Source organism: Anolis sagrei, chromosome 2 (assembly GCF_037176765.1).
Source record: "Anolis sagrei isolate rAnoSag1 chromosome 2, rAnoSag1.mat, whole genome shotgun sequence".
NCBI lineage: Eukaryota > Metazoa > Chordata > Lepidosauria > Squamata > Dactyloidae > Anolis > Anolis sagrei.
The window spans coordinates 184,145,656-184,170,663 of NC_090022.1; the positions used below are offsets into that span (position 1 = coordinate 184,145,656).

Genomic DNA, 25,008 nt, shown 5'->3' on the forward strand with positions numbered 1-25,008 from the left:
ATTTGCTCTAGGGCCCATTAATCTATTTTCTTAATGGTCCATGGCATCTGTAGGTCTCTTCTCCAGCACCACATCTCAAATGAGTTGAGTTTCTTCCTAATGACTTATTTCACTCTCCGATTTTCAAAACCATACATAGAAATGGGGAACACAATGGAATTAATCATCGTAATACAGTGATCATGGCTTGTGTTAATGTCATAGAAGGAGAGGCTACTTAGAGGTTTGCACTCCAAGGATGGTCCTGAATAACAGAGTAAAATATAACACCGTTTTCTGTCTCTTTCTGTTCTTCAGTAGTTTCCTGGTCAATAGTTCATTTTTTTGGCTGGTATTTCATAAGATGTAGCTAAGGATAGTTATGAGATACCAGCCAAAAAAATAATAATGAACTATTGACGGCGCTCCATGCAGTCATGCCAGCCACATGACCTTGGACGTTTCTATGGACAACGCTGGCTCTTTGGCTTAGAAATGGAGATGAGCACCACACCCCAGAGTCAGACATGACTGGACTTAATGTCAGGTGACTACCTTTACCTTTAAGGATAGCTATATCTGACTAAAAACTGGAGCAGTCTCCATGCCTTGTAGTAGTGATAAAGAAAAAGAGAAACGGACAAGTGTCACTTGCCATGCAATCAAGTAACAATCAACATTTTCCCAAACCCCCTCTTCTATGCAATCATGAAAAGTACAGAAGTACTGTCTGGGTTTCACTCTGGCAAATGGAGCGAAGGATGATTAAATGTGTATATCTTCAAATTGCTTCATAGACCCCCAGCATCACCACTACCAACTGCTGCCAGCTTCTAATTAATATTTTCAAAAGTCTAAATATAGTGATTTCGGCTACGACCAAATATAGAAAAGTCAGTGCCTGGTGAGCCTTTGCTAAACCAGATCGGTCCAGACAGAGTACAGGTACTCCAGGTTGAAAGCAAAGCTAAAGGTTTGTTACTAGTTAGCCAAAAAGGATGCAAATACAAGCAATTTGCTTCAAAATGTACAAGCATAAGCATACAGAGAAACATGCAGACATCTTATACCGTTCTGGCAGCTATTCAGACTTCCCATTTCCTCCCGTGATTGACTGAAAAGAGAGGGAGGCTAGAATCTGTGCTGGGATTGGCCGGAGGTTCCCTTGATGGAACAGCCTGCAGGAGGAAATTCCCATGGCAGAAAAAAGATAGCTGGTAGTTAGTCAGCTTGAAGGACCAATCCATAGCAGGAACGCCCCCCGGGAGGGCATGACCCTGGAGGAAATGGTGATGTAGATATGCTGATGACCTTTTGATTAATCAAAGTGTCCACTTCAATGTGAGACAAAGGGTGAAAGACCCAAAAGAAAATAATTCTAGACAATCAAAGGCTTGACTGCCCATTCAGAAGGTTAATGAATTCATGTTGGCCGAGCCCTCTCTTCCACCATGTGGAAGTCTCTCAGTCTCAAGTTGAGTGAACAGACACCGGCTTGAGCTCATCCTGATGAGAAAGAGGATCATCTGTCTCCACACACTCACATGGAGGTTTTGACATTTATCTGGCTTGGGAAATAGCTGGAGGGACTCTGGCCATGATCTCCTTTCCCAAGAGTTTATGCAAACTGAGAGCATGGAAAGGTAGCTGTCTTCAAGATACATTTTGATACAGTTTATACATTTAAGAATTGACACAATACATACAAGTTACACATAAATTATCAAGTTGACACTCTTTATTAAAGGGTTAGGTTTGATAGAGTCTTAAGGGTACAGCTACCGCTAGGTCCATCTTGTAGTCTCTAGCAGCTTTGGCATTTGGCAACTTTGGAGCCGCAGAAAATGTTTTAAAAATAAAGACTCATATATTTTACTTGGAGTCTCTTTATGACTTATAAATTGTTGGGGGCGGGGGTGCTGTGGCTTGACAACACAATGATAAACCATACCACTGGGTTTCGGTGGTGAAATGCCAAGGGCCATTGCAATAAGCAGGATATGGTTGCTTTTAAAAACCTTGTGCTTTGCTCACAAAATGCAGCAGCCAAGTGGGGAAACCCCTAAAAGGGCAAACACTTCCTGCTTTTTAAAAAATAAGGTTTTTTGCAGTTTGCTGCTGAAAGTCAGTCACACAATTTGTATCTAAATTACAGTGGCATGCCAACAAGAGTGGAAAGATGCTTCTTCCAGAATTGACCCTTGACCCCTCCAAAAACTCCCCAACCTGGGTGTACTCAGAATGATAGAACCATCCAAACTTGGAAAGGATGTCACCAAATTTTCCCTTTGTTATATATACAGGGGATCTGTGGATGAGAGTATTGACATGTGCCTTTGTCTGAAGAGACAACTGACCATCTTGATCTGTTCTAAAGACCTCTTCACACATCTGCCAGAGGCTGGCGGCAATGCTCCTCTTCGCAACAAGGCATGAGGAATCCGGCGACCCTTGCCTTGCCTCGCCTTGCCTACTGGGAGGGCGATCACATGGGGGAAGTGTTGAGCATGTGCAGCGCACATATCTGGCAACATGGGAAGCCTCCTGTGTTGCCTGGGTGGGAGCGGCATGCCGGTTCTACCCCTCTGCACCCACAGAGCTTGCACGATATTGTGTGGTTTCAAGTTGTTTCTGATTTTGGACACTTAGGTATATATTTCTGCCTAGTATAGCAGCTAACCATTAACTAGACTGGGAAGACCCAGATTCAAATCTTCACTTAGCCATGAAGCTTACCGAGTAAATTTACGCCCATCAGTATCTCCAGCCTAATCTACCTCACAGGGTTGTCATGAATATACAAAGAAAGAGGCAGATTTATGCCATGTTATGCTTCTTGTATGTGGGCCCCCAGGTGAAAAGCGGGTTAAACCACTGAACTGCTGACCAAAAGTTGGCGGTTCGAATCCAGGAGGGGAGTGAGCTCTCATTGTTAGGCCCAGCTTCTGCCAACCTAGCAGTTCAAAAACATGCAAATGTGAGTAGATCAATAGGTACTGCTCCTGCAGAAGGGTAACAATGCTCCATGCTGACCACATGACTTTGGGTGTGTCTATGGACAACACCGGCTCTTCAGCTTAGAAATGGAGGTGAGCACCACCCTCCGGAGTCAGACACATCTAGTCAGGGGAAACCTTTACTTTTACCTATGCTTCTTGGAAGAAAAGCAGTATATCAATATAACCAAGAAATGAACAAACTAAGAATAATACTTGATGCATCTGACTGATTCAAGAGTCCAAACGTGTTGCTACAAGAAATGTATTTGTCTGGGAGCCAGCATGGTATAGTGCATGGTTTAGTGTAGTAACCGCTGGTAAACTGGCTGGGATTTCTGGGAGTCGTAGGCCAAAACACCTGGGGACCCACAGGTTGAGAACCACTGGTATAGTAGTTTGAGCATTGGAACATAACTCTGAAAACCAGAGTTTGAATCCCTACTAAGGTAGCCTCCCCTCAAAGTTTGCCAAGAAAGCCTTAAGGCAGAAATGACTTGAAGACATCTGGCAACAAAGAATTACAGGGCTGATGCTTCCATAAGAACAGAAAACAAAACTATCCCTGTGATAGTATTCTGATTTTATTATTTTGTTGCTTTTTTAAAAAGAGGACGTTGCTAAATCATCTCTTTTAAGGTTTCTGAGAAAGTATAAAACTACTTTAGACAATTAATAAAGCTGAGAGAACAAGAGGAACCACATAAATCTGCAGATAAAAGTCTTCCCACAATATGAAAACTGTCAAAGTAACAGGCAAGAATATTCTTTGGATTTTAAAGGATGGCCTCTTGGGATTTATCGCAAGTCCACAACCTGAGAATGTCAAGTTTTACTAATTTTTCATTAAACTTCAGACTACTCTGACAGAAAGGTTACTGGAATGTCAAAAGTGAGACAAACAATTGTTTGGCTTTTTCACATGTCTGAAACAGTGTCAGCAACCCATCATGGATACCACATGTTGCTCATCAAATGCTAGTAATTCCCCTACATACAAGGAAAGTCCCTGCCTGTTTCCTGGAAAAAAAATTAACAACTAGAGGACAACAACCTTTTCCAAGGGAAAGAAGAAGTGATTCTTGCATTTAAGATTCTCTGAATAGTTCTGATTAAAAACAAAGGAAAACAAAGGAAAACAAAAACCTTCACATACGAAGCCAATATGTGCATGAATGTGTGTGTGTTGGTGTGCCTTCATGTCATTTATAGTCATACAGTGATCCTATGATTTCCACATGGTTTTTTCATGTAAGAAGGATTTGAAGGGCCCTTCTACACTGCCATATAATCCAGATCAAATCCAGATCCACATTATCTGCTTTGAACTGGTTTATCTGAGTCAAAGTAGATAATCTTGATTTTATATGGCAGTGTAAAAGGGGCCAGAGTTGATTTGCCAAGTCATTGCTCCGAAATACAGCCCACAACTCCTGGCATGTGTTGGACACCTTCCATCCAAGTACTAACCAGAGCTGACACATCTTAGTTTCCAAGATCAAGTAAGATCTGGAGATCTAGGGTATTTAGACCAGATACACAGGGCCTACTTTTTTTTCTATTCATTTTGGGGCTTAATCCTCAAGTGTGCTCAGACATCTATGGTAAGTAAACATCATCTGCTGGATCACTCTCTAATACATATGTATTGACATGCTCAAAGAACTCTAAACCAGGAGTAGGCAATGTGTGGTGCTCAAAAAGAAGGGTCCTCCAGCTACTATTGGACTATAACTTGCTTCAGCCTAAACCCGTGGTGCGGGGTCATGGCAACAGCAGTTCAATAACATCTGGGGGAAAACAGTTTCTCATCCCTGCTCTAAAGCGTTAGTCAGACAGGACTTTTCAGAAATATAGGATAGGAGAGAAATGTGAAGGAAGACCACAAGACAATGGCTATGGTGTCCAAGATGAATCCTCCAGTACTACTTTCTACAGTCATCTCTCCAAGAATCACTGGAAGCACTGAAAAAACAAGGTCTTCAAGCCTTGTTCCAGAGAAAGATACCATGGTTGGATTTTTATTTTATGTCTTGCTTCTCTTAATTTCTACTTCAGTTATGGAATGCTCTTCTTTGCCAAATTTTCCTAATTGAACCAACTGGTATGCATTATAGAAGAGTTCTAAATTAGGTAAAGCTAATCCTCCCCATGACAGGTAGTCGTATTTAGAACAAATAATAAATCTTAAGCATTTTCCCAATCTATTAACTTATCCAAGATTTTTTGGCATTTTGAGAACTTTTTCTTTTCTATTGATATAGAATTTTTTAAAAGTAGAAATAGAAATGTGGGTAAAATGTGAGCTTTGACTAGCAAATCTGCCCAATTCAGCCAAATCATGATTTATATGCCTATTTTATATGCCAATATATCAGGGATCACATAAACATTTATTGGACGAAAGGCAGCCGCAGCTTCAAAAGGTTTAAGAAGCTGTGCTGTAGGTAAGATTATCCAGTGCACTGTGTAACAGATGTTTTCCTTGTGCAATAAAACCTGACAGCAGTAGAACAGAATAAGTAAATCTTGAACCAATCTTGAGTAAATATTGCTCACTATCTTCCCACAGAAAACAGAGGAAATCTTAGCTCAGACAGTCATAGAAAGAAAAGAAAAAAAGAAGATGCCTTTCAAGTTTCTCATTTTTCTCCAATTTAGGCTGGATCTACACTGCTATATAATCCAGATAATCAAAGCAAATAATTCAGTTTATCTGCTTTGAACTGGATTATATAAGTCTACACTGCCATATGATCCAATTCAAAACAGATAATCTGGATTTTATATGGCAGTGTAGAAGGGGCCTAAAAGCTTATTTTAAGTGGGAAAAGGTGGAATAGAAATGAAGAATATAATTATCATCTACTGCAGTACAATGGCCAAATTAAAAAAAAAAACACTTTGAACACATACCCAGTCTATCCGTCATGCAGTATTTCATGAATGGTGGGGGGAATTCTCACAGACCTTCCAGATCCCCAATTAAGGAGGGCAGAAATCCAGCAGAATTAGCCAGTAGTCTTTAATTTACCGTATTTTGGTAAATTACCATATTTACCATATTTTGAAGTTATATGTTCCTGCACTCAGCAAGATATTGTCCAGAGTCACGGGTTTCAGCAGACAACATCTTATAGAAATTCAGAGGAGAAATTTCAAATCATACTACATTCAAAGAGGTGGAAAGCTAAGTGTGATAAACACTTCTCTTTCATTTTTTTTTTAAAAATTATCATCAATCAGTGCAGGAAATACATGCAGTTTCCCATGGAATTAAATCAAAACAAATTTTCAAATATCCTCCGTCATGCTGATTAGGAAGTTTGGAAACTACTGCTAACGAGATTAATTTGTTTCTGTAGAAAATGGGTTTCATTAGGGTTTATATATATTGAAAATGACTTGAAGACACATAACAACATGATACTTTAATAAAGATTAACATTTTGATGTTTTTAAAATTTATATTAGGTAAAGGTTTCCCCCTGACATTAAGTTCAGTCGTGTCTGCCTCTGGCGGGTGGTGTTCATCTCCATTTCTAAGACGAAGAGCCGGTGTTGTCCTTAGACACCTCCAAGGTCATGGGGCTGACATGACTGCATGGAATGCTGTTATCTTCTCGCCAAAGCGGTACCTAATAATCTACTCACATTTGCATGTTTTCGAACTGCTAGGTTGACAGAAGCTGTGACTAACAGCAGGAGCTCACGCCACTCCCTGGATTTGAACCTGTGGCCTTTTGATCAGGAAGTTCAGCAGCTCAGCAGTTTAACCCACTGCACCACCAGGTTCTTAACTCAGTTCTTAACTCTTAAATTTAATAGTTTTATACATTTGTTTGTATAGTTTATAGTTTGTGTTGTTTTTAAGCAAGTTGTTAAAGTAAAAAGTTGTCTATAGGACCAAGCCTTTGGGCAATAAGCAGTATAAGGAATGATCAGGGATTATCTATATAAATAAAAATGTAATATTCGTTTGTGGGATTAACATAACTCAAAAACCACTGGATGAATTGACACCAAATTTGGACACAATACACGTATCAGGCCAACGAGTGACTGTCACTCATAAAAACACTGAAAAACACAGCAGAAGAGACTTAAAAAGTAAAAAAAGCATTACAATGCATGTGCAAAACCATATATATGTGTGTGTGTGTGTGTGCAAACATATATATACACAAATATATACACACATATATATACACACATACACACACAAAACACATATACACAGACTGGGCCACAGCAACGCGTGGCAGGGGGTGGCTAGTTTGTATTGATATGTTTTTAATTCCATGTTTGAATGTTAAATGATGTCGTGTTTTATGATTTATTTGATAATTGTATGTTGTTATCGTTATGTTAGTTTTCTATATGTGAGGCAATAAAGTTTGCCATAATTATGTTGGAAATCGCTTTGAGTCCCCTGCTGGGGTGAGAAATGCTGTATACAAGTGAAGTAAATAAATAAATAAATAATTCGACTTGAGTCACATTACTGGAAGGCAAAATACAGATGAATACAACATATTTTTGGAAATGTATGAAGCTCATGCAATTGTATAAGCTTAGCAAATGACCTGCAAGAGAAGCCAAATAATGGACATGCTAAAGGAATATTATTCTTTCTCATGCCTCCACGCTATAAGATTAAGAACTACTTTTATAGTCAGAAATCTCTTTTAAACAGTTGTCAGAATTAATGAATGCCTTTGTTTTCAGCCTATATGCCAGTGTTTATCAACCTGGGGGCCGGGACCCCTGGGGGGGGGGGCGGTCACAAGGGTCACCAAAGACCATCAATGTGTGGAAAGAAAATGCCCATGAATCCAGCACTGCAGGAGTTTGCCTTCCCTAATTCTTCTAATATTTGATAGCTTTAGTATGCTCAGAAATGGAAGTTTTGTCTTTTTTGTAGCAATTTTGTGCATTCTCTGCTGGTCATGCGGGTTCTGTGTGGGAAGTTTGGCCCAATTCTATAGTTGGTGGAGTTCACAATGCATTTTGATTGTAGGTGAACTATAAATCCCAGCAACTACAACTCTGAAATCTCAAGATCTATTTTCCCCAAACTCCACCAGTGTTGACATTTGGACATATTGAGTATTTGTGTCAAGTTTGGTCCAGATCCATCATTGTTTGGGTCCACAGTGCTCTCTGGATCAAAAGTGAACTACAACTCCAAAACTCAAGGTTAATGCCCATCAAACTCTTCCAGTATTTTCTGTTGGTCATGGGAGTTCTGTGTGCCAAGTTTGGTTCAATTCCATCATTGTTCAGAATGCTCTTTGAGTGTAGGTGAGCTATAAATCCCAGCAAGTACAACTCCCAAGTAACAAAATCAATCCCCTCCCAATCCCACTAGTATCCAAATGTTGGCATCCTGGGTATTTGTGCCAAATTTGGTCCGGTGAATGAAAATACATCCTTCATATCAGATATTATTTACGTTATGATTCATAATAGTAGTAAAATTACAGTTATGAAGTAGCAACGAGAATAATTTTATGGTTGGGGGTCACCACAACATGAGAAACTGTATTAAGGAATCGTGGCATTAGGAAGATTGAGAGACATTGCTATATGCAAACAGCAGGATTTGTTCATTTCGAACTTCAGTTATCACCTTGCTTATCAAAAGTCATTAGTCCAAAAACACTTACTGTCTACCATCATGATTGTCTAAAAACTCCATAAGTTCCAAGGATTAAAAAAGAATAAGATGCTGCAATTTGAATTATGTAAATGTTCCCATTACACTGAGGCCAATTTTTAAAAATCATAGCTTTTAACAACTTGAATACGATCAATAAAGACAACTAACTACAGTTGGGAAAAAATACTAGCCCTTCTAATTTATTCCCCCTCCCCCTCCATTCGCTCACTTTCTGATAAATTTCATTTTTCTAAATAATTACACTAGTGATTAAGGGACTCCTTGCAAAAGCCTTGTCATGGCAGCTAGGAAGTATCACACAAAGCAATCAACAAATCAAAACTAAATACAATACTGCAAATCAAGGAAGAATGTCCCATTGAAACTTGTAGACTTAACAGCATATATATTGTCATAATATGAAATTGGCAAGCGAATTTAAAATATGTTAGACATTGATTTCTGTTAAATTTGCTAATTAATAACAGATGGGTTTAAAAAATTCTCACTTGTTTTATTTCTCACAAAGGAATATGAAAACAATGAAAAAATAAAGATTCCATGTTACTTCAGTGGCTTTGTTCTCAATGTGTAGTGGAAGGTCTCCAGAAGGCCTCCTGAGAACCTTTTGGATCCTTCCAGCGATGGTAGCCAAACTAAGACAAGAGTACACTAATTCAGTTCCAAAGCAATAGTATGGTAAGCTTTTGTGCAGCCAGCAGACACTCCCCAAACCTTCCTCCAGAAACGATTGCATTCACTCTGGGCACTTCCTGAGATTTTAGACAGGACTAAAATCTATGCCAAAGCAGGTTTTTAACTCCCCCCTTTGGTGTGGATTTCAGTCCCCACGCAGCCCAAAACACTCAGGCTTTCGGGGGGGGGGGGGTGGCTACATGCCATCCCAATTAAGATCAAAGCAAAGCCCTGCAAAAGTAAAGTAAAAAGTACATGGGCACCATAAGTTCCTTAAGTTAGTACCAGGAGAAGGGGGATGAGGAGAAAAATCCGTCCTCACCCCTCACCCTGCCCGCATCAGCTGGCACATTATTTCTTCATGCCCGGAGGGCACGAGGAGGGAACTTATCGTAGCCAGATACTTTTTACTTTACATTTAGAGGGAAATTTGGGGATTGGGCAGAGGGGGGCATGTACCCTCTTTGTCTTTTGGGATTGGGCCTGGGAATCATGTGACATGGTTCCAGTATCCCGTCCCCACAGGGCCCATACCTGGTAAGAACTGGATCTTACCTTAAGATCTGGATCTTACCAGGCATTTAATTAATTCAGAAAAAACAAAAGAAAAGTTGTTTTGTTCTGAATAATTGTAGTTTTACCTCCAGTAAAACCATGACAGTTCCCAGGATATGGTCCTGTCTGGATGGCCTCTCATGTCCCTTCTACACTGCCATTTAAAATCCAGATTATCTACTTTGAACGGATTATATGGCAATGTAGACACATATAATCCACTTCAAAGAAGATATTGTGGATTATCTGCTTTGATGATCTGTATAATATATTGTTGGAGGTGTCTACGGACAACGCTGGCTCTTCGGCTTAGAAATGGAGATGAGCACCATACCCCAGAGTCAGACATGACTGGACTTAATGTCAGTGGACTACCTCTACCTTTACCTTTATAATATATTGCAATGTAAATGCAAACAGGAATGCAGCTAGTCATCTAGAACCCTGTATTTTCCCTGTTAGGATAAAGCCAGGGTGGTTTGAGTGTTGGACTACGACTCTGGAATTTAAGGTTCAAATCTCAACTCAGCCATGGAAACCCACTGGGTAACTATGAGCAAATCACATTGTCTCAGCCTCAAAGGACAACAAAAGCAAGTCTCCTCTGAACAAATCTAGCCAAGAAAATTCAGTGATAAAGTTTGTCTTAGGGTCATCATAACTTGTAAATGACTTGAAGGAACACAACACATTTTCCCTATTGCCGTTCTTTACCCAATAAAGATGGGATTTGTGTTGAGTGTTCCTGTGAAATTGCGTACCCTCCAATTGTTCTCCTTTGGCAGGCATAGCCTTGATTCATCCTCTATTATTCCCCTTTTGCAGCGGCTTGTAGGATGTCTCAGTCTCTCTCCTCCTCCTATTTCTCCCACTGTCCCCAATATTATTGTTGTTTTTGTATGCTGTCAGTTTGTTTCTGACTTAAGGAGATCCTCGGATGAACCTATCATAAGGTTTCCATGGAATGATTTATTCCCAAGGCAAAGATTCAGATTCTGTTCATTCAGAGCCCCAGTCCAAAACTCAAAGAACTACATCACACTGGCTCTCTGCCTTTATCTTCAGTTGACTTCCATTGTTGTAAACCAAATTTCAACATGCAGAAGTGCACTGCACTCAATTAATTTAGCAGGAAGATAAGGAGAAGCCAGAATTTTGCTTTTCCTAATGGGCTCAGGCAAAAGCAACAATTTGCAGTCTTTCATAGCTTGGGTGTACTTCTTCCTTGGTAGCCTTTGCTGTCTTGAACACACTCTGATGTTGCTTGGCCTCACTTTCATGTGTGAACTGTTATGTCACAGTTGCCAGGCATTTTGTGTATGATCTGGTGAAGAACTATTGTAGATTAGGAGAAAGATGAAGATATGGTTAGGAAAGTCCCACTCTTCTACATTTCTTCTCCTGCTGTGATACAGTCACTGTCTCATCTACATATTTCTGCTGCTGAAGGACATTATAGCCAACCTCCAAGATATTTTCCTCTTCTCAGAATCATTTGGAAGAAACCCTGTTAATATGGCTTAGGTCTGTGAGGGGAAGATCCCTTCATGTAAAACAAGGCATAGCCACTAGGCACATGTGGACTTCTTATTATCCCAAGGCAAATATTCCATGTACTTCATAGTACTCCCCACATTGAAAATGTGACCAACTAGGACAGTGTTTCTTAACCTTCCTAATGCCACAACCTCTTCTTACCATTCCTTATGTTATGGTGACCCCCAACCATAACATTGTTTTCGTTGCTACTTCATAACTGTAATTTTGCTACTGTTATGAATCGTAATGTAAATATCTGATATGCAGGATGTATTTTCATTCACTGGATCTAATTTGGCACAAATACCTGATATGCCCAAATTTGAATACTGGTGGGGGGGGGGGGGGGTTATTGATTTTGTCACTTGGGAATTGTAGTTGCTGGGATTTATAGCTCACCTACAATCAAAGAGCATTCTGAACTCCACCAATGATGGAATTGAACCAAACTTGGAACACAGAACTCCATGACCAACAGAAAATACTGGAAGAGTTTGATGGGCATTAACCTTGAGTTTTGGAGTTGTAGTTAACCTACATCCAAAGAGCACTGTGGACTCAAACAATGATGGATCTGGACCAAACTCTATGCAAATACTCAATATGCCCAAATGTGAACACTGGTGGAGTTTGGGGGAAAATAGACTTTGACATTTGGGAGTTGTAGAGGTTGGGATTTATAGTTCACCTACAATCAAAGAGCATTCGGAACCCCACCAACACTAGAATTGGGCCAAACTTCCCACACAGAACCCCCACTGCCAACAGAAAAGACTGTGTCTTCTGACTGTCTTTGGTAACCACTCTGCCACCCCTTCATGACCCCCCCCCCCCCCAGGGTCGTGACCCTCAGGTTGAGAAATGCTGAACTAGGATTAGCAGATTGGAAGTGAGGAAAGAAGATGAGCAGGGTTAGTGACAGAGAATCACCCTATTTCTGAGACACTGCAGGCTATTAATTGTCAAAGACGATCATTAACAAAATCTAGATTGGAGAGGGGGCATCTCTGGCCCTCTAGCTACTTTTCAACAGCCATAGCCAGAAAGTAAATGGCAATCCATGAGAAGTGTTTTTCCCCCCCGCTGTGAATATCACAGTAGGAAACATCACTAGGCAGGGCAACCAGGATGCACTTTTTCTTTCTTCAAGTAGTTTTGGGCTCTGGCCAGGTATTGCATCAAGACAGGGGAATCCTAAAAGCTCATTACAACAGCCATTATTATCACATTTTTCTCTCCTAAAATCCCCATCCACCATGCAGGGAGAAGTGAAACTTCACTCCTTAGTACTATCCTTCTCTACTTTCACTCCTCTGATGCAGCAAGTAAGTATGTTGGGAGGGGAGTGAGCAAGAGAGAAGCTAAGTGTCAAACAGAGATGGAGCAGTAACTCTACGTACCACTTCCATCCCAATTTCTTTTATTGCGTCAGAAGCAACTTGAGAAACTGCAAGTCGCTTCTGGTGTGAGAGAATTGGCAATCTGCAGAGGCTATATGCGGCCTGGATGTATTACCATCCTGTGGGAGACTTCTCTCATATCCCTGCATATGAAGCTGGAGCTGACAGATGGGCGCTCACCCCGTCTCGTGTATTTGAACCATCAACCTTCAGGTCAGCAGTTTAGCCAGCACAAGGGTTTAACGCATTGTGCCATCAAAACTAACATCTGGCTGAAGCTACATGAGGGAAATACCCAATCCTGACTCAAGAATGCTATTGAAGTGTCCTTTTATACCATATGATTAATACTACGATTCCCATAAAATCCCAGGATTTGCAATTTAGGAAGGACCCTTTAGAAACCCACACACTGCATATGGTGCCTCTGATCAAACTACAGCCCACCGGGATTACACTGCATGCATTGGAAATGCTATGTAGTAATTGTATAGAGAGCCTTAAGTCCAGGTTGTTGGACTTTGTGAGAGTCTTTGTGAGAGTATGGATATCTAAGTTTTCCTGAGTACCTGTATGTCACCATTTTTAGCTACATTACAAATGTTATAAGGTGTTTTTTTCTTTCCAAACTGGATAAATATTTATTCTTTTGACTCACTTTAACTTCAAACAGTTGGTTTGCGTATGATGGCTAGTAAGTTTCCCAATTTTGTCTGCCTATAAGGTTGGAGCCCTGTTTACACTGCCATATAATTATGAAATTGCATTATATGGTAGTGTAGATGGTACCCAGATCTTCTTAGCTTCAGCAGTAGAAAGATATTACTTACTTTCAGAACCATTCTGTGGCCCTATCACATGTGGTCCACTTTTTAAGTCTGTCAGAAACAAACCATGGAAATAAAATGATTTGGTCTCCATAAAGACTATTGTGGGCATCCCCATCAAGCAGAAGTGTTTTGGAAAGCCCGCCATGTTCCCTACTCAAGGACTCTATAAATTGCAAAGTGTTCAAACAGAGCATTCCATATCTCAAAATTGCTTTATTTTATTTTCCAACTAATAAACAATATCCTGTGCTCCTTTGATATTCAGTTCTCTTTGTGCTATTTTTCTTTTGGCAAGCATCCCCCCTTAGGGACTTTACTCTAAATTTGTTGTGATCTACTTCTGGAAAACTTGAAGTTCTCTTGAACACGATTATTGCTCCCTTAGCAGCAGTTTGGCTTCATTCATATTGACCCTAATCATCACTAACAAGATGAGGGGCATTCCATGAGAGGAATCAGGTGGTTCTGTTGATTCTCAGGGCCCTTCCAGACAGGCCCTATACCCCAGGATCTGATCCCAGGTTTTCTGCTTTCTGGATTATATGTGTCCACACTGCCAGATAATCTGGGATAAACAGAAAACCTTGGATCAGATCCTGGGGTATAGGATCTGTCTGAAAGAGACCCCAGTTTATAATGTTATTTTTTTTAATTCTCAACAGATCCAAGCAGAAGCAGATTTGCTTTGGATGCAAATATTGCTGGTTAACATACAGCATACCTGACAGCACATCATATTGATTAAACGACCTCCAGTATTTTTTGCCTGTCATGGGGACTCTGTGTGCCAAGTTTGGTCCAATTCCATCTTCGGTGGAATTCCAAGTGCTCATTGTTTGCAGGTGGACTATAAATCTCAGTACCTACAACTCCAAAATGTCCAGGCCAATTCCCCTCAAAAACCCACCAGTGTTCAAATTTGGGCATATTGGATATGCATGTCAAGTTTGGTCCAGATCCATCATTGTTTGGGTTCATAGTGCGCTCCTTTAAAATTCCTCCAAAGACCTCCAATAGTTTTTGTTGGTCATGGGAGTTCTGAGTGTCAAGTTAGTTTCAGGTCCATTGTTGGTGGAGTTCAGCATACTCCTAGATTGCAGGTGAACTCTATATCACAGTACCTACATCTCCTATAAATTATGGTGAATTCTCCCCAAAACTCTCTAGTATGTTTAGTTCTTGATCAATTCCTCTGTTTGCTGTGTGCCATAGCAAAAAATAGGAAAGGGTTAAAGGAGAGTTAGTGGGTGGGGTCATGCAAACTCCACACCAATTGAGAGTGAAAGAAACACTGGGATGTCTGTGGTGGAGGAAACACATAAAACCTAGGATGGAATTGTCCCCGTATGAAAGCATTCACTTGGGCTGTGGGCAGTATGGTATTGGCAGTGGTTGGCCGCTCTTGTACATCTTCACAGTGCTCTCTATAACCCGCAATATCATTGGAGGGAGGGCCTTTGGTGGCTCCTGGCTGGTGGCAGCTACAGCTGTTTGTGGAGGCAGGAGTTTGTCTGTTTAAGTGGGCACCACAGCCACACACACACACACACATACGTATTTTCACTTTTATTATGTAGATAGATATTTATCTAGCTAGCTAGATAGATAGATGCATTGGAGGGAGGGCCTTTGGTGGCAATTACAAATCATCTCACTAAACAGTGTGAAAGCCTTTAAAAGACATAAAAAGCTAAAAATAATTAAATAAGAAGGCAACAAAATAAGAAGTCACCCTACCTACACATTAAAAGTTTTCTTAAACAAAGAGGTTCTGGTGAAAGGAGAGCAGGGAAGGGGCCAGCCTAGCACCCATGGAAGGGAATGCCACCATGGAGAGGGCAGACTGTTCCCAACTTCCGAAGCTTCGAAAGTTCAAAGAAAGTAATTAAAAACTACAAATCTTTATTTGAGGGGGGGGGGGGGTTACTAAGGTTCGACAATGTAATGAGCAGCGAGGAGTAATAGAATTTGTGGACTGGCAACAGCTGGAAGACCATGCATGCCACATGCCCATTTTCAACCTTCTTAATCCCAGATGCCTACATCTTTCTCCAGATAAGTAACTGGTTCCCAACCTGTGGTCTATAGACCACCAGTGGTCTGCAAGAATGAAAATATGGTCCATGGCCTCACCATTACTACACTGCTGCCTCAAAACCATGCAGCAATGAGAGCGACTGGTCTTGCGAAACCTTCTTATAGTGCCGCAGCAATTGGGATATTGGGAAGAGGAGAGCATGACCATCCATGAAAGATTACACCTAGCACATTAGCTCTAGATTATTAAATATGGTTTTCAGTGGGTGAGCAGATGACGACTACTGGATGGCATATGTTCTGTATCAGAAACTAGACCTGATGTGGTCTATCCAATGCCATTTTCTGAATCAGCACTCCAGATAACCAAACCAAATCTAAAATTGACCAAAAACTGATTTGTAATCCTTTTGATACTAATGTTGGAGAGTGGTCCCTGGTCAAGATGGTCCCTGGTCAAGTGGTCACTGGTTTTAAAAAGGTTGGGAACCACTGAGATAAGTAAATATGAAAGTTGGCATCCTGCTTCTTCCCCAGTTCTACAGAGGAAAGTCTTTTAGCAACTGCTGCTTTTTTGGTCTTCCAATAACTACCTACACTTGTCAGTTATTTCTGCTTCTGCCCAAATTCCTTCTCTTCAGGCATGGTGGGAATGAGCTGTTTTCCCTCCCTGTCTCTCTTTCTGCTTTTCTTAAAAAGGAAAGAAATATAACCGTGATGAGGCAATTGGTATCACACATCTTAGGACAAATTGTGTGTGGCTCTCAATCGGAATTTGGAGAAATCATTGAAGACTACAACTTCCTGAATCTTCCAGCCAGGATGCCCAGGTGCTTTGGACTTCAATTATGCAAATTACTGAGCATTGGGTGTGCTGTTTGGGGATTATGAGAATTGAAGTCCAAGAACATCAGGAGAACCAAAGGTTGAAAACCAATGCTTCACAGAATGAAAACCAAAAAGTTGGGTACTTACAAAGGTATTCACATAAAAGATCAACCAACAGAAGTGGCTCTCATTGTCCTGGGATTTACAGCCAACACGTATGCTATAGAGAAAGGACAAGATTTAAAAATCTCTGCAGCCACACCCTGGTAAAGCTACTACAGCTTCCTGCCAGTTTCCTCTTTTATCTTTTAAGGGTGGTTATCATCAATATTTTGCTTTCATCAGCAGAAAAAGGCACTGCCTCTTCTCTTTTCTTCTAACAGTGGCTCTGAAATTTTGCTTAATGCCTTTCAGATCTCCTTAAGAGGAGAGGATTTTCACTTCAAAGACCCAGACTAAGATCCAATTCTTGGAAAAAAACATTTAATAAAAATGTTAGTCATAACACATTACCTTTTATAGTAATAAGATGATAACATGGCTGTTTTAAATATCTAATAGAATTACTTTTACCACTTTTCCTTCCTTAAATACACACTTGTTACTTTAGAGCAATAATCAAGACTATTTTCAGGGGATTGTGTTTTTTATCAATTTTTTATCATTTTTAATAGTAATGGTTATAAAAGCAGCCAAAAAGGCATATGTTATGATGGCCGAAACTGAAGACAGTGAGTAACAGTATTGAACTGCTGTCATCTTGTCAGCTCAACTATGATCAAAATTGCTCATCTTTGCAACGGGAGGCAGCCGGTGTTGTCTTGTGGGATCAGAAATTTGGATCTTCGGAGGAAGCCTGTTGCATGTCCCAGGTTTGGGGATTTTCAGTATCCTGACCTGTTTCTTGAATTCTTGGAACCCTGGAACCTTGTATCTCTGGACTATTGAATACAGTATAGATTCTTGATCACTGAGTTTACTCATTGAACTTTGGCATTTGACTACTGGATTGGACCTTTTTGACTACGATGTTTTCTAGAACCTGCATCAGCGTTTGCTATCACTCTTTGTTTTATATTCTGTAACTGAGTGCTACCTTTATGTTTTATCTTTTGGACTATGAAAACAGCCAGATAGTAAGTGCTGCTTTAATTAAACAGTTTGACACAAGCTGAGTGTTTGTTTTGGTTCACCTCTGCCTACATACTAGCAGAACCCTGGAAACGTGACACCATGGCAAAGAGTACCACTGCTAAACAGTGGTACTCTTTGCCAACTGTGTTCAGCAGTCTTCAACTGTGAGACTGCTGAACAGGTCTCACAGTTAGGAAGTTCTTCCTCATGTTTGGGGGGAATCTCCTTTCCTGAGGAGAAAACGATCCTACTCAGGCTTCAGCCCCCCCCCCCCCCAAATTCTCATGGTGGTTCGCGAAAAGGCCTTACTGGTGCATTATTTAAACTGTTATGTTTATTCATATCATGATCTGATCACCATACTCAATATATCCCATATGCATGGGGGTATTGGGGTAATGATACAAAAGGTTTGCTAGGGTAGACCCTCTTTCACTCAGACTTAGCCCCCCCCCCCCCGAAACTCAGCCCCCCCGAATCCCCCCTGAAAAAAAATTCAGCCCCCCCCGAAACGAAATCCTGACTACGGGCCTGATCCTACTGCTTCCACACTATGACTTCCCGTCATATATTTATACATGGCCATCATGTCTCCTCTCAGCCTTCTCTTCTGCAGGCTAAACATGGTCAGCTATCTAGACCCTTGATCATTTTAGTTGCCCTCTTCTGGACATGTTCCAGCTTGTTGACATCTCCCTTAAGTTGTGGTGCCCAGAATTGGAAACAGTATTCCAGGTGTGGTCTGACCAAGGCAGAATAGAGGGGTAGCATTGCATTGTATAGGAATGTAATGGTGAAAAAGTTGGTCCTGGCTATTCTATCAGCCCCAAAGCACATTGAGTGCTTAGCTATGCTGAGCCTGAAGAGTGTGAGAAAGACAGAGACTATCTAGATCTCTCCACATTGATAAAAAGTTTTACTCAGAAAGAAAAGATTGAGAATGTTGAAAATTTCAAATTTAAAACTCTTCTCTGAAGGACTTAGTTCTAGCTATTTAAACCACTGGATTCAGTCCCACCAGTCTCAAAGTCTTTCATAGCACTTTAATGATTGTTCCCATGTGATATCAGGTTGAAGAGATGCTGGAGGCAGGATGTCCCAAATAGGCAAAATCAGAAAGGTTAAAAAATAACACTATTAGAGGGACAGGTAGACTCAAACTACTCATCTATGAGCTTCTCCAGATGAGAAAAAGATTTTGTTTCTGTAGAAACTATTTTTATTCTGAAGTTTCATCTGATGTTTAATCATCACAAAATATTTTCTAGGAACTCCCAGAATTATCAAGGACTTCCCACTTCTCAGAACAGCTTTAACTAATCCTTGATTTTCTAAAGTGAAATGCTTTCTGCTTAGCAGTTTGTACGCATAATGTTAAGGAACCAGTTAATCTTCAAGAAGCAAATTCAACAAAGATCATGTGGGGCAAAATGGAATGTTTGCACAAAATCAAATGACCTTAATGTTTAACTAGTATAACTTTGCCAAAACACTATTTGATTATAACTCCTGAATAATAAAAAAGAAGGCTCTATGGAAATGGCTGAAAATCGATGTCAGAGTCTAGATGTGAACGCAAGCACAGGAAAATGAGGAAACCTGGGCATATAGCAAGAAGGAATTTGGGTACAAAGCCAGAACAGGAGAACTGCCTAAAAACTTTGCATGCACACATTCACATTCACTAAATATAATATGAATAATCCTCCTTATTTGTTAGACTATGTTTACTGAATAGCATATATTGTACAACTATGTGGCTGATGGATAATCATAGTTAAAGACCTCTTTATAATGCCACAAAAACCTGCCTCCCCTGTGACATTACTAGGTATCATCCTTTGATCTCATGTTCTGGCTGTGAAGACTCATGGCCTGGGATGTGCCTGATCTAACAACCTTAACTATAGTAGTCTTCTTCACCCTGGCTTTAGGCAGTAGTTCCAAAAGTCATTTCCAGGGCTCCATGCATTCATCCTCCTTGATGGTGGACAACAAAACCAGACTATGGTTCCAAGTTACAATTTCCACTAGGGTTATTTCCTACTTAAATCGGCTCTCAGGTACAGCTACCTCCTCTAAGCTACAATACCTTGTCCTCCTGATGTCTTTATCAAGGGTGCTTTGCAGGTATCCTAAAATCTCAAGTTTTCAGGTTGTTTATTTCTCCCCTATTTCTATTCTTAGCATTTCCAGGGCTGCACTTCTTATTGTGTATTTTGTCCTTTTGTTTCAAATTCGACTTCCTTCAGTTTCAGTTATGGATTATCTAGATCCGGCACAGTCTTGTTTAGACTGGGACATGGGACTGAGACAGCCTTGGTCGCCTTGGTAGATGATCTTTCCCGGGAGCTCGACAGGGGGAGTGTGTCCCTGTTAGCTCTGCTGGACATCTTGACTCACTGTGGACTCAAACAATGATGGATCTGGACCAAACTCTACACGAATACTCAATATGCCCAAATGTGAACACTGGTGGAGTTTGGGGAAAATAGCAGCTTGACATTTGGGAGTTGCAGTTGCTGGGATTTATAGTTCACCTAGAATCACAGAGCATTCTGAACTCCACCAACGATAGAATTGGGCCAAACCTCCCACACAGAACCCCCATGACCACCAGAGTGGGCCACAGCAATGCGTGGCAGGGGATGGCTAGTCATGCATAAATATGGGTAATACTATGCCCTAAATAATTCTGGCTTTGGTATTTAATGCTTATATACACTTGAGGTTACTTCATGGCTACCCTCCAATGTTTAGTCTTCTTTAGATTTCTTGACCTCACTCTCTATTGCAATTAATGGCTGGGTCCAAGTATAGTGAATCTTTAACTATTTCACATTTTAAGTGCAGAAATACAATCAAGACAGGCAGAAGAGATAAGTAATAGTTTTTAAAAAGAACTAAATATGGTTTGCAGAGTAAACACAATTTTGTACTTTTTTGAAAGACCACTACTTTGTTGATAAGAGCAGTGAGTAGGACAACAAAATATGGGTGAATGCAGTGGGAAGCGTGTTGGTTGGGGCTTGATGAGTCTGTATATAAACATCTCCCTTCACCCTGTATTCAGGAAGCCATGCTCTTTTACTTGTGTAAAAAGAGCTTCTAACCTATTCAAAAGCATGCATCTGAACCTTTTTGTAGGAATAGGACTACTAATTGACCACTAGGGACAAAATCTAACTTTCTCTTGTGGACTGATTGAATCCTACCATGTCTGAAGTTAAACTCTGAATCTGTGTTTTTAGAATATAATTCTGCTAATGGAAGCTGCCTCTTCCTGCAAGATAAATCTCAATATGATGTTTTGATCTCACATTTCCTTTGGCTACAGATAGCCCCATGGTGATAATTAGTAATGTTATTTTCAGTTTCAGTCAGTACATGTTCACTTTGGATTCTATGTATAACACATTTCTAGCCTTTATGGCTGAAATGTTAGGATTACCAATGTATGGGAAATGCCCCCAACCTGAATCACAAGACAGAGTGGTTGTGCCAAACAAGGTTTCAGAAAATAGCAAAAGAGCTGCAGTGGCACAATGGATTAAACCCTTGTGATGGCTGAACTGCTGACCTGAAGGTCTGCAGTTCAAATCCATAAGAAGAGGTGAACTCCTGCCTGTCAGCTCCAGCTTCCTATGAGGGGACATGGGAGAAGCCTCTCACAGAATGGTAATGCATCCGGCCATCCCCTGGGCAACGTCTCTGCAGACAGCCAATTCTCTCATACCAGAAGTGACTTGCAGTTTGTCAAGTCACTTCTGACACAATTTTAAAAAAAGCAAACAGCACACCAATATGAGCTCCATGTTTTACCACACCAACACATGGCAAGAAGGAGTTGTGCAAGACAAGAAAAAATAAAACAACCTCCCCAACATTTGTGTTTAATTCTACATCACCTGCAGAGTTCAGACTTTTTTTACACAGAACAAGCACACGAGGTAACATCGTGTTCAATGCAAATAACAGAGTTAGACAAATACAAGGTTTTGCCACAGACTTCATTATATAAACATAAAAAGTATTTCATAATGCGCCAGTAGAACGAGTATCAGAATACAATTGCAGCAGTGCCAAGGTTGCTTTTAGCTTCCATTACTTTCCTTTCTGGAACCTGTTTCTACAAACCAAAAGAGAAGTTCAATATTCTTCCCAATTCACCACCCTACTTTTAAAAGAGTGTGCTGTGGCTCCTAGCTGGGCCACACCTAGTCTCTCAATAAACAACAGAACAGACCTCATAACCTCTGAGGATGCCTGCCATAGATGCAGGCAAAATGTCAGGGGAGAATGCTTCTGGAACATGGCCATTCAGCCCAAAAAACTTACAGCAACCCAGTGATTCCAGCCATGAAAACCTTCGACAAAACAACAGAATAATTTTCAAGTGTGTACTCATACTAGAAAGATAAAAAAGCATACAAAAGGAGAACAAAAACATAAATGAAACCATAAATATCTTTACAAAATTGTATTTGAGACTGCAAGAGTATGGACATTCCTGAGAGTTTTAATTCTGTTTGGAATACATTGCAATGGCAGCATAAAGAAAGCTAAAGTAAAACTTTAAAACTATATCAAATAATGCAAGAAGCAGAATTTGCCAAATCTAAAGGCATGAGGCTTGTCTGGGAGTTAGATCTGGGTATAAAAATAATGGGAAAACCACGAGAGAACAAATCAGCAAACATCACCCTAAAATCAATATTTACCCAGATCAGAGAAAATTATTTCAAATATTCATAAATTGTTTAATTGTCCACTCATACTCTTGGAGATCAGTGCCAAAGCTATGTTAGCAATGCTGTTGCAAAATTAGTGATAAGAACCATATGTGGCTAATGTTCAAAATGTAATAATAATAATAATAAACAATGTATGGATCGTTGATGTTGCAATCCCAGGCGACAGCAGGATTGAAGAGAAACAACTAGAAAAGCTGACACGATACAAAGATTTAAAGATGGAACTGCAAAGATTCTGGCCCAAGCCAGTCAAGGTAGTTCCAGTGGGTGCAGTGCCTAAAGACCTTGGCCTGCACATAAAAATAATTATCAGCACTGACAAGATTACCATCTGCCAGCTGCAAAAGGCCACCCTACTGGGATCTGCACACATTATTCGCTGATACATCACACAGTCCTAGACACTTGGGAAGTGTCCGACGTGTGATCCTATACAACAGCCAGCAGAGTGATCTTGTTTGCTGTGGATTCATCTTGTTGTGTTTCAAATAATAATAACAACAACAACTTTATTTTTGTACCTTGCCTCCATCTCCCCGGAGTTTAGATTCTGGGGGATGGATTAGGATGGTTAAATAAGTTAAATGTTGAGCTAAACAGTCTACTATTATTAATTTCTGTATTGGAAAGTGAAAATAAAAATATGTAAAATAAAGATTTCGTAATACCTAATTTAAGTCCTACAAGGCTAGAAATGTGGTTAACATATAAAGTAATGGTAGCAAGAGGGGACATAAAAGATGTTGATTTTGGAAAAAACAAGTATTGGAAGTCATTATTAATATATAAACAACATGTAATTATTTGGAAGATGATCCATAATTATATAATTATGTTGATTTAACAGTGGTAAGGTTAATAACTTCATGATTTGGGGAAAGGAGAAGGAGGAAAAGGAGGAGGAGGAGGAGGAGGAAAAGGAGGAGGAAGAGGAGGAGGAGGAGGAGGAAAGAAGAAGAAACTTTATTTTTCTACCCCGCCTCCATCTCCCCGAAGGGACACTCGGGGCGGCTTACTGTTAGCTGTTGTCACAAAGGGTGCACCCAAACCTTTCACTATGCCCAGGGAACATACAATTAAAAGCAAAGCAAAAACAAAATACAATTTAAAAAGCATAAAACAATATAACAATAATAGACAAGCATCAAGCAACAAAAGAACTAATTTGAAAAAGAGTAATTGGTTCAATGAGGTGGATGAAAATGTAGAAGAAGCGATAGAAGGGAAGGATAGGTAAAAAAAGAAAAATAAATTATGATATTTGTTTAAGAAGAAATAATTATTTTCTGTATCAGGATTTACATTATTGTATAAAGTAAAAAAGAAAGAAAAAGAAATTGGCATAATACACTCCAACAAACTCTCATTGGAAGAGTGAAAGTTTTTCCTCAATGGACAGAATGAGGGAGTGTCAGTGTAAAGTATCAAGGCACTACTGAGCCAGTACATGGTCTGGAGGAAGGCTGTTTAGGATACCTATATTACTTGGCATTAATTGTTTTTACAAAGTAATACTTTTTACAGAAAAATGGCAACTTATTGCCACTTCTTAGTTGTAAGTTTTGTTACATGAGCCTACTTTAAAAATTAATATTAATGTCAGTCACTGTATTACTAAAAAAAACCAACAATATTGACAATCTCACTCTCACCCCATTACCCCAAGGCTCTAAGTGGGATGACAAATATTGGACTCTGTTTCAGTTGCTTTTTCAAACTAACCAGGCCCTTCCAGAGACTTAGTTTATTGACAGCTATAAAGCAGGTGACAAATCAGCATTTATAAGGCCATTTCCAGATTCCCTGTCATTTCTAGGAAACAGAAAGTGCATTCAGACTCTTTCGCAATACATCCTGTGAGATTCTCCATCTCCACTGCAACACAGGAAAGCTCGCTCATCCTCTCCACATTCCCCAATAGACCATGGATTGTTTAAATATGTGCTTTTCTGTCATTTTTAACAAATATAACTGTTTTGGATTGCGGTTCTATAGGAGCAATGTCTACTGGATTCAGGGAAACTTGCTTCTGCAAAGATTTATTTTGACAGAACTACCTGGAAAGTTAACATTTCCTCTTTACTATTTTTATACATAATATAATGCAATGGGATGCTCAACACTCAAACAAGAGTGTTATCAAAAGGATTAAAATTAATATCCCTCCTTTCCCATAGAAATTATATTCACACATCTTGAAACTATGGCATTCCTGAAAGAGGAACAGCCTCAGTTTAAAATTTACCAACAAAGGAGAATCTGCAACTTTCAAGACTATCCATTCCAATATCAAATAATTCCTACTAAAGAAACATCCTCCTAATATTTAATTGTAATTCCCTTTCCTTGCTTTGGACACAGCTCTTTGAAGCAATTTGGCATATTAATCCCAACTAGCTTCACATTCAGTGACTGGCATCCTGTTGGTTAATCCCAATTAGAGTAATCCCATTCAAGCAATTGTTGAATAATGACTTGGATGGATTACTCCAACTGATTCAACAGGCTTAGTTTAAGGTAAAGGTTTTCCTCTTGACATTAAGTCTAGTCGTGACCAACTTGGGCGGGGGGGGGGGGGGGTGCTCATCTCCATTTCTA

At 40.0% G+C, this 25,008-nt stretch overlaps 1 protein-coding gene across 4 annotated transcripts in view; it reads right to left on the reverse strand.

Annotated features, from left to right (window-relative positions):
* The window catches only part of STAT6 (signal transducer and activator of transcription 6), an 85,257-nt gene that overhangs the window by 53,988 nt on the left and 6,261 nt on the right, over positions 1 to 25,008 (reverse strand). The window contains exon 2 of one of the 4 annotated variants that reach the window (XM_067464237.1): positions 16,670 to 16,742. The exons of the other annotated variants lie outside the window; for them this stretch is intronic. The gene's annotated coding sequence lies outside the window, so the exon portion shown is untranslated. The remainder of the gene's footprint in view (positions 1 to 16,669; positions 16,743 to 25,008) is intronic. 4 annotated transcript variants of the gene reach the window in all.